The 10,901-nt window shown below is 40.5% G+C and overlaps 1 pseudogene; it reads left to right on the top strand.

Annotated features, from left to right (window-relative positions):
• OR51K6P (olfactory receptor family 51 subfamily K member 6, pseudogene) lies at nt 9,574-10,501 on the top strand (annotated as a pseudogene).

The raw sequence follows: 10,901 nt of genomic DNA, 5'->3' as shown, positions 1-10,901 counted from the left end.
GACAGGAGGAAGCTAGGGCACTTTTGAGGGGCAGACCTGAACTGCAGACTTCTGAGAGTTGTACTTACTGCAGGACCACAAACCAGGAAGTAAGACACATAGCAGATGTGTCTCACAGTTAGAAACTGATGCATTCATGAAGTCACTGGTTTGGGGAAAATACAGACAAACTTCTCTTCTTCATATTTTATGATCAACAGGCCCTGGGCTGGGCTAATATTTCCCACTGTTTTATGAAAGAAGGAAGAAATTGGGAAACGCTTCAAAAATACAATTAGCTACAAAGAAAATGTCTAACCTATATTGTCTACACTTTCAATGTGTTTTAGAAGCTTCATTGAATATAAATATGTTAACTACAATTCATAGATAGTTATTATAAAAGGACACCAGGAATTTGAATTATCAATAGCTCTTGGAAGTACTTAAATATTTCCTGAAAATGTTGCTGAATTCTGATGTGTCACTGATTAATGGCAGCATTCCCGAGAGGTAGTTTGAGTTATGATGTGTGCTTGGTCAGGGAGGGGAAGGGGTGATGGGATGTGAGGAAGTTGATTGTGGACATCAGCCTTTCATTGGCAGAGTTGCTGCAAAAAAGCAACAAAGAAACCATCTGTTTGTGCAAAGACACAAACCTGTTCCTGTTTTTGGAAAAATTGTGAATTCTCCCCTAACTATTCTCTAGGTACACTAATATTCAGCCTTGGGACAGCATTGTTCCAAATACAGACTTTCACCCTCACACAATCATATGTACTCTCAGAATATCCATTATTCACTTAGACACATTCATGTATCTTTACATTAGCCTCATACTGTATGCCAGTCGTGCTCATAAGAAGCCTCACCCACACCTCTTTCTCTCTCTCACAATCTCACTCTTATTATGCAAATATACTTGACACTCCCTCTTGACCTTGATACTCTTTAACATGCACGTGTCCTGTCATGCTCATAATTTCTGTCTACTTGGACAAATATGCAGCATTATATATGCATAACATTCACCTGTACGTGTAGACTTGTATACACACACAACACACTCCTACTTTCCCATGGTCATTAACCCGTTCACCCACACAGGCACTATTTTTCCTTGAGGTATGGCATTTACCTACAGTTTCTTATATTAGCACTTAACATATTACTTACTCAATTCCTAGAGACTAAACTGCAAACACTTTTCCATGAGAGTGATTATATTTTTTGATTTCCTATCATCCTGATGTTTTGGAAATCCTTTCACATTCATTCCCTCGTAGTGAATGAAGACAGAGAAGGCTAGCGGGATTTTCACCTGGCAGACATGTTTCAGGCTTATAAGGCACCCTCCCTGGGAGAAGAACTCCAAAAATACATATGACTATTTTCCCTCTCTTCCTCCTCTCCAACATCTTACAAAGCCAGGTCAGAACATAATCTCAGAGTCCTTTCTGATGGGAATGGAGGAGGAAGGGAACCTGAGAACCATAGGTGTCTGAAGCCCACAGATATGCTGGAATGGTATGTAACACAGCATTATCACTCTGGAAACTTTCCTGGATTTTCTCGGGCTGTATGCAACTCAGATTTTCCTGTGGTTCTCAGAAAGGCCGGGGCACTTCTCGGTGATTGATGGCATTCCTTCTGGTCTTCAAGCTCAGTCCATGCTTGCCTGTCTCCCCTCCAGAAATGTGATCCTTGGGATACAAGACTGAACAACCTTGCTTGTCTCTTATTTCCCCCACCTGACTACAATTCCCATTTTTCACACAGACTCTTATACGAGATAACCAGCAAAACCAGAAGAGAATGAGCCAATATAAAGGGGACAGAAAGAGAAGAGAGAAGAAACAGGTGTCAATGAAAGCAGGATTTCTTGCAGGGCAGGGCCAAAGCCATTCTGGATATGGAGAATCAAGCTTTAGTATTTGTGGGGAAAGGGCTGCCTGACAGTCCCAGGATCACATTCTTTATGCAACCCAGTGGCCGCTGACTGTGAGGGTTGGTCTTGGATGCATGTGAAGAAAAGAATAACTTGAGAAAACCAATACTTATTGAGCACATGCTATGTGCTGGATATTCTGCAAGGAACTGTACACCATTTAATCCTTGGCAGATGTGGAAATTGAGTCCCACAGAGGGAGGTTGCCTCATAGTACATGGCAAGTAAGTAGTAAAGCCTCAATTTAAAAAAGAGCTGTAGGACTCTCTAGTATCTGACTGAGGTCTGTGAGGCATCACTAAGGTGTTAGGAATTTGAAAGGAAAACAGAGGTACACATTTCTGGACAAAGATTTCTCAAGTATGCTTGAACAAAGGGAGTGGCTAAAGGCGGATTCATGTGGAGAAAATGATGCATAAAGTACCTGTTTCAATGCTGGACTCAATTTCTCCTGGTCCTGGAACCCAGAACCTTTCCTTTAGCTGAAGTCATATGGGAACCAAGGTCATTTAGGGCAATGGGTCCTGGTCTAGGGGTCAGTAGTCTTGTCATTCAACCCTGGTCCTGCCATGCCCTGGCCATGTGAGCTTTAGAAAATCTATTTCTCTTTCCAGACCTTGGTGTCATCTTCTTTATAACTGTTTTTAAGCATATTTTCAAAGATCCCTTATGGCTCTGAAGTTCTTTTAGTTTTTAATTTCTGGTCAAAGAAAGAATGCCTATGAAGATGTGCAGTGGTACTGAAAGAAGGCAAAAATAAGGTATAGATGGGGTTGGACGGATGTACAGAAAGGCCCATCTAATGACCATAGTTTTTACTTTACCTCATAAATGGTAAAAGATTAGAAATGCTTAGCTATTGACAGTTCATCTAAAGTTTACAACCAGCTGATTCCTCCTACTCTTCTAATCTCCTGGGCACTTTTACATACTGTATCTCAGGTTTCATAAGATGAGAACAAAGTTAGACCATGTGTGCTGGCTGAGCTGTTAGTCTGAGTCATGGAATAGGCGTGATCACTTTGTTCCTGAATTTCTGAACGTTTCCTGTTCTCTGAGTCCTGCTTTCCTCCCTGAACTTGCAACAATGTTAATGAATCATGGACACATTGATCCCTTGGAAATTACTCTGGAAAGTGAGCTATCTAGAGAATTAGTGAATTACACAGAGTTATGCAATCAGTTATTGGCAGTGCCAGAAGAAGAACCCCAAGTCCAGGGACTTTTCCATCTACTCTGCTCACTCTACTAAGATGCTGCTGTCTGATATCCACCACCCAGGCTCTCCTTCTTCACCTTACTCTACCCCTTTCTCAGTTACTGTCACTTAAAACAGTCTTCAGGAGAGTTGACTAGCCCACCTCAGCAGGGTTTCACAACTCACCAGAAGGCAGACAGATGAGAGACGCCAACACCCACAGAACAGCATGTCCTCTCAATCTGCTAAAGTGAATTCATGCTGCCATTTTTATATCTCACTCTAAGCCCCAGAAGAGAGAGGAGTGATGCTGACTTTGTGTTTTAAAATGTATGGGGAAGGTTTAAGTCTCTTGAGGTCATTAATGACTCCTGAGGATAAAGCATCTGCTCTTTCAGCAGAAAATAACTCAGCAATATGCCAGACTAATTCTTTACCGAAGGCAAGACACCATCTGGTGATGGATGGGCAGGCGTATAAGAGAGCAGCTCATTATCTTTTAAAAGATCACTGGATTATGTAATATGTTAACCAAGCCCAGCAAATAAAGTATAATTAGAAAACAACTATTTTTATTTTTATTATTCCTTTGAATGTATGGAAAGTGGCTAGTTCTTTCTTTACTCATGGATGAAAACTCAGTTCCCTAAGATTTCCGGTCACATTTAGATAACAAAACACCCTCTGGCGAGTAATTAGAATGCCCAACCTCATGTAACATTCAAACTTTCCAGTGTTCAGTGTTACAGCCTTTCCTCTTTTCTCATTCCTCACTTGCTAACCATGGTTTCAGTTTCCTCCTCCATGAAAGAGAGAGAAGGCGAAGTGGAAGATTCTTAACTCATTAGTTGTTTAGTTAGCTACTATCATGTTACTAAATGTGTTAAATTTTTAAAACTGACTCTTTCTTTCATTGAGTGTTTTCATAGACTATTCAAAGAAACTTATCCCCGTATTCTTCTTCTTCTCCATTTGATTTAAACTGTCCTACTCAATATGGTTGTTTATGATCCCATCTGCAGTCAAAATCTCATTTCTAGAACCATACATTCTTCTGGACAAGATCTAAGATAACACATGCCGGCTCCTCTATGTAGCCCATTTAGGAAATGGTCATCCTTCCTCTATTGAAACAAATGTACTACTTTAAAATAGCAATAGTCTTTCATTCAATTCTTCTACCAGAACAGCAAAGTAAATTTCATATCTCCATTTAGATTTCCAAGGATAAGTAAGGAACCCATCTGCTGTCTCTCTCTTTGCCCAGATTTCATGGGACATATGTCTCCTCTCTTTTGACTCAAGGTAAACCGAGATGTACCTCCTAACTCTTTCTCTTGGGTAGGGGATGTGGTTTGGGAGACTTAGCTCTTTCCAATGGATCTCTTTAGAAAGGTTTATTTAAATCCTCTAGCTCATAACTTTTATGCCTTTAATTAGGACAGAATTTCTCAACCTCAGCACTGTTAACATTTTGGGCTGGGTAATTTTTTTTTTTTTAAGATTTTATTTTTTCCTTTTTCTCCCCAAAGCCCTGTGGTACATAGTTGTACACTCTTCATGTGGGTCCTTCTAGTGTGGCATGTGGGATGCCGCCTCAGCATGGTCTGATGAGCAATGCCATGTCCGTGCCCAGGATTCGAACCAATGAAACACTGGGCTGCCTGCAGCGGGGGACGTGAACTTAACCACTCAACCACGGGGCCAGCCCCTGGGTAATTCTTTATTGTAGTATGATGTCCTGCGCATCATAGGATATCTAGTAGCATCTCTGGTCTTTACCCAATAGATGCTCCACCTCAGTTATGACAACCAAAAATGCCTGCAGACATTGCCTAATGTCCCCAAGGGGGCAAAAGCACCACTGGTTGAGAACCACTGAATTCAGAGAAGGTGTTTAACAGTCAGCTAACCGGTTCTCTAAAAACTAATTCGAAATTTCCCCATGGTTGTCCATTCAGAATATAGTATTCATTGTCTTCATGTACTAGCCATTTTGAGATATGAAGAATCCATTTTAAAATTCTGTTCCAGCACATCCAGAACTCCTAGCAGATTGAAATTTCTCCTCTCAAAATGCCATTTTCTGAGCTGTAGTATGCGATTTTGGATTTGTATGTTTTCTGTCATCAAACCATTCCCTCTGCAAGGATTGCAACTGTTGAGTATATACAAGACAATTTGCTGCTTCTCTTTCCAGTCCTCTCTCTTCACTCCAAGCCTTACAATATTTGTACCTGTCTTACTGAACTTCTTGCAGATTCTCAAACAAATACTCCATTTCATACCTTTGTGCTTCTGTGATTTTGGCCACAGTATTTCCTCTGCAGGGAATTCTGCCACCTAAAACTCTTCCTGGTGAGTCCTACAGCTCTAATGCTCATTACAAGTTTTACCTGCCATGCAATTCTCTTCCTAATCTCTTGAGCTTTTTTGTGATACCCTGGGTTCTTGACATTTCTCCCTTACAGAGTTTATCAAATACTATTGAAATGTTCTACAACCTCAAATAAATTATAAATACTGTTTGGCCTAGGATGGAGAAGTTTAAGACAAAAAATTTCCAAATCTGATTTCATGTTGGTTTTCTACAAAAGAAAGCAATATGTGTCCTCCCTTGTATGCTCCCCAACACCTTCAGATAGGGCTGCCAGAGACTGCTTCAGCTGTGAAAGACACATGATGATCACACAATAGGGTCTGAGAGCTTGCCTCTGTTCTGTCCCACACAGATCCACAGCCATGGTATTCTCAGTGTCACAGAAGAAGAGACACCCTGACAGCCTGGAACATCAGGGCGGGGGGCAGAAGGAGAGTTGAAAGGGCCTTTAATCCCAATTCTACAGATGCTGGAATTCTCCCTCCAGCATTCCAAACAAGGGTTGTTCAGTCTTTACTTGAACATCTCCACTGACCAGAGAGATATTATCTTGTTTGCAGCTTTAACTCTTAGAAAAATCTTCCTTATCTGAGCCCCAAACTGTCTCCATGTTCTCTCCACCTATCACTCTCCACCTCTTACAACCATCCCCACCAATCTCTTCTACAGTCTCCTCTTCTTGAAACAAAGCATCACCGCTTCCTTCAATGCTCTTTATATGAATTGACACCCTTGCCTTTGGGTGAGTCCCAGTTGGATTAACTCTGATCCAGAGTATGTAACCTGAAACTGAATGTACTTCAGTTATGGTCCTGAACAACATGTTCATGCTTTCTTTAATTCATGAATTCTTGATCACGTCTGTGTGTTAGAATCATGAAATTCTGGGGAGGCAAGGATGACCTAGAAACAAGCCTCATCCTAAAAGAACCCAAACTATGGCAGAGAGAATAGAGGTATAAATCTAATTCTAATAAAATGGGAAAAGTCTATATAAAATATTGTAAAGTCATAGATCAAAAAGTTATTATTTCTGCTTAAATAGTGCTAGAAAAATCTGCAGATAAAATGAAAGTTTTAAGTATGAATAATAGTAGGGGTTCAAAAAGCTAACAAGGAGGAGAAAGACAATGCAAGCTGGAAAAAAAAAGAAAGCATAGAATTATAAATGGACATTTCAGAATATATTATCTTCTGAATAAAATACCACTTTTAACAAAGTATAAAACCAATTAATTTGTTGTAAGCTGCATATCACATTGTGGACTCATATTAGATTTACTATCCTTATGATACCCTGAAATGAGGATGTGTGGTAAGGAAATTAAAAATCAGGTACTTTGAATATCTAAAGGAATTTAGCATAGGTAATCTGAAGAAGGGAAAATTACAGGATATTATGATTGAAACTTTCAGACACTATTTATCCATTCAATATTTATTTATCTTCTTAAAGTACTTATTAAGCATCTGCTGTGTGCTTTACTCTGTGGTAATATTGGGTATCTAGAGATCAAAACTGAAAAAAAAAATAAGCAGTCAATACCATGCTTACTTTGATGGAGTTTACAATCTAGTAGGGGATACAAGCAATAAACAAATAGCTACATGAGTGAATATATGTTTACAAATTAAAATGTATTTTGCCAGAAAATAACAGATACCATGAAGAACAATGTTCAGGTGAAACCTGAAGAAGATTCCTTCGTTATTATTTCCTGTCAAAGGTGAGGTTTTACTAGCGGCAGGTAGTCTCAGGTGAGGCAAGTCAAGGCCTCAAAATGCTCCTACCAGCCCTTCTCTTCCTTTTGCTGCACCTCTAGAGAAGTGATATGCAATGTTAGCCCCAAACCTAGGCTACATCTGTCGCACCACCTTGGAGTATTGTGAGCAAACGCAAGTTTATTTAAAGGAACTCCAGGATGCTGAGGAATGTAGTAGATGATGAAACAGAAGGGGATGTTTAAGTTCTAGGTTAGGATCGGGTTAGGAAGTTTGTCTGAAAAAAACTAAGGGAGGCTTGGGGAGCTCTTGCATATTACTTTTTTGTCTAAAACTCTGTTGCTGTAAAGTGACTGGAATGTCACAAAATGGGTCTGGAGAGGTTCTCAATATTGGGTTCACCTGGGGGCTTTAAAACGTATTGATAATTTGTACCACATCCAGAGATTCTAATTTAATTGGTAGGAGGTGTTACCTGGGCACTGAGACTTTTAAGTTCCCCAGGTGATTCTATTGTGTAGCCAAGGTTGAGAACCACTGATCTACAAGGCAGAACCAGGGGACTCGGATGGGTAAAAGGCACAAACAAGTGCATTTCACCCGCCAGGGGAGTTGTTAATCTTGATGGAAACACAGGGATAGAATGCATGGAATTTCAGCAGGGCTGGTGCATGAAAAGAGGACTTGAGGCTGAAAAGAGTAAGAGGATGCAGGCTCTGGGGCCATCCTCTGTATTACATTGTACGAATCCGTTGTTTATAGCTCTTTGTATTCCCTTAGCTGTGTATTTTCCTAACTGCCCATCCATTCCAGTGAAGTGTTCCCATTGAAATCTTTAGGTATATCGATCATTTTACATCAACACGGGGTAACTGGAGGATAAAGAATTGAAAAAGAATTGGGGTAACATATATCCAAGACAGTTGAGTGAATAAATGAACAGATGATTAGAGATATTTCAGCTTTTACACCAATTGTGATAGTTTCTACCCTCTTCACAGTTTCTTTTAAATTTAGTTGGCAAATTTAATTTATAATATTTCTTTATGTGATGTTACATTATATTGTATTATATATTATTCTCATCTTCTGATTTAGGGTTAACTATTTCTCTCCGATCTCTTAGCGACTAATGGAGTGCTTATCTCTATGTAGTTGATATCTCCATGGATTCTAGATCAAGTCTGCTATTTTGAAACCACTACATCTTTACTTAATAACCTTTCTGAACTCTCTTTCTAAACTCAGAGGTCACTTGTGTATTAGCATAATTTTCACCTGGAATGTCAATATCCTTCAATACCCTATTCATATTTCCTTCTCTTTCAACTTTCTAAAACTGCTGTCTCACTTTCATTCAAAACATTTGTTTCCCTGGAGTGGAGTGGTGACACATGGAGATTACCGTTTTCACAGGTATCCATGTTTGCTCAGACCCTCATTGACAAAGCTAAAAGTCAATTCATTCTTATGACTCCATCCTAGACCAGACTGGGGTTTACTCTTTTTTCCATAATGAAATGGAAACATCACTACAAGGAGAGTCTGTGGATCTAAGCTATAACCTAGGCTCTGCAGAAATTGATTCTTAGGCTTTTGGTACATTACCCACTCTTCCTCTCTGGGTCTTAGTTTCCCCTAAGGGTAAAATAGTTTATATTTATTCAGTGTTTCATATCCCGTGTAATATCTTGTTTACATTTTCTACAACCATATGAGGCAGATGTACTTTTATCCATAATTTACAAAGGGACACACTGAGGCTTGGAAAGCTTAAGTCACCTGCTCAAGGTCACACCGAGAGTAAACTATCAACTGTGCTTCAAACTGTCTGCCAGAATCCATTTGCAGAGCTCTAAAACACTGAACATATGGTGTTAATTTTCCCAGTTGTTTCTTACATCCAACTAAGAAAATAGTATTATTATTACTTCCACTTTAGAAGTTGATAAACAACAACTTTGGATCAGAGTATAAATAAGTTGCCCATATCACACATCTAATAATGGGCTGACTATGGATTTTGACCCAGTTCTAATTTATTCCAGTGTTACTGCTTTTAATTTTTAAGCTATGCTGTCTCTCATAAGATTAGTCAGTCTCAAATATCTCTTTTACATGTAAATTTTAGGATTTTGGCTGTCAGGGAACAGGAGGTGAGAAAAGAACGTCTGTTACATTTTTACTCAGAATGATGTAAATGACTCCAATTTCCGCATCTCCTTCCATCTCCCTCCTTCAGCCTTTGAGGTAGGCTGCTAAAGCAGAAGACCCTGTAGGTGAGAGCTAACTTTGGTTTTTTCAAACGGCAGGTGAAGACTGAGCTCTGCTGTTGGTGACGTGGGGGCTAAGAGTAATGAAAGTTGGGACCTCTTATCCGTCTTCCTGACTGGCATCCGGGGATTGGAAGCCCAATGTGGCTGGCTGTCCATCCCCTTATTCACTCTGTACATTGTGGCTATTTGGGGTAACAGTCTAATCATGGCAACAGTGCCTGTGAACCCTTCCTTACATGAACCCATGTACCTGTTCCTCTCCATGTTGGCTGTCACTGAGGAAGTGTTTCTGTGTCTACACTGCCCAGTGTCATGGGCATTTTTTGATTTGATGCCCACCAGATTGGCTTTGATTGCTCCCTGCCCTAAATGTTCTTCATTCACACCTTTTCTTACATGGAGTCAGGGGTCCTGCTGGCCATGAGTTATAATTGCTTTGTTGCCATCTACAATCCACTGCACTAGACAGCCATCCTGACCCCATCCTGTATCATCTCCATGGGTCTGGACATTTCACTGAACAGTTTGACTCTCATGGCTTGCCTTTCAATCATTTTGTGGCAATTACCCTACTGCCACACTAATGTTTCTCCCACTCCTGCTGCCTCCACTCAGATCTGATCCAGCTGCCTTTTGCTGATACTAAGCTCAATAGAATCCCGGGCTTGGCCAGTGTCCTGGTCACTGTTGGACTGGACTCACTGCTCATCGTGGTCTCTTATATGCTGATTCTTTACACAGCGCTGGACATTGCTTCTAGGGAGGGATGGAGGAGGGTTCTGAATACATGCGTGTAATGCATCTGTGCAGTGCTTGTGTACTATGTGCCTATGATTGGTGTGTGTGTGATGCATTGTGCTGCCAAGCATGCCTCACCTCTGGTTCACATGCTCAAGTGTAGCATCTACCTCTTTGTGCCTCCTGTGCTCAACTCTAAGACCAAGCCAATCCAACAGGGAATTGCCACCTTGTTTTCCTGTGAGAGACAATTTCCCTGAATCACTCCAAGGAGGCAGGGGTTTTGAGTCAGTCCATAAACTCTGATGGTGTTTCTGCTGTGGGCAAAGCTCTACACCAGGCATTTTTTTTTTTTTATTAAGATTATGATAGTTTACAACCTTGTGAAATTTCAGTTGTACATTATTGTTAGTCATGTTGTGGGTACACAACTTCACCCTTTGTGTCCTCCCTCTACGCACCACCACCCCCCGACCCCGGCCTTTCCCTGGTAACCACCGATCAGTTCTCGTCTATGTGTTAACTTCCACCTATGAGTGGAGTCATATAGAGTTTGTCTTTCTCTGTCTGGCTTATTTCGCTTAACATAATACCCTCAAGGTCCACCCATGTTGTTGTGAATGGGACAATTTTGTCCTTTTTATGGCTGAGTAGTATTCC

Source organism: Equus caballus, chromosome 7, assembly GCF_041296265.1.
Source record: "Equus caballus isolate H_3958 breed thoroughbred chromosome 7, TB-T2T, whole genome shotgun sequence".
NCBI classification, from domain to species: Eukaryota; Metazoa; Chordata; class Mammalia; order Perissodactyla; family Equidae; genus Equus; species Equus caballus.
The sequence above is the reverse complement of the archived record's forward strand: the minus strand, read 5'-3'. Positions and strand labels throughout refer to the sequence as shown.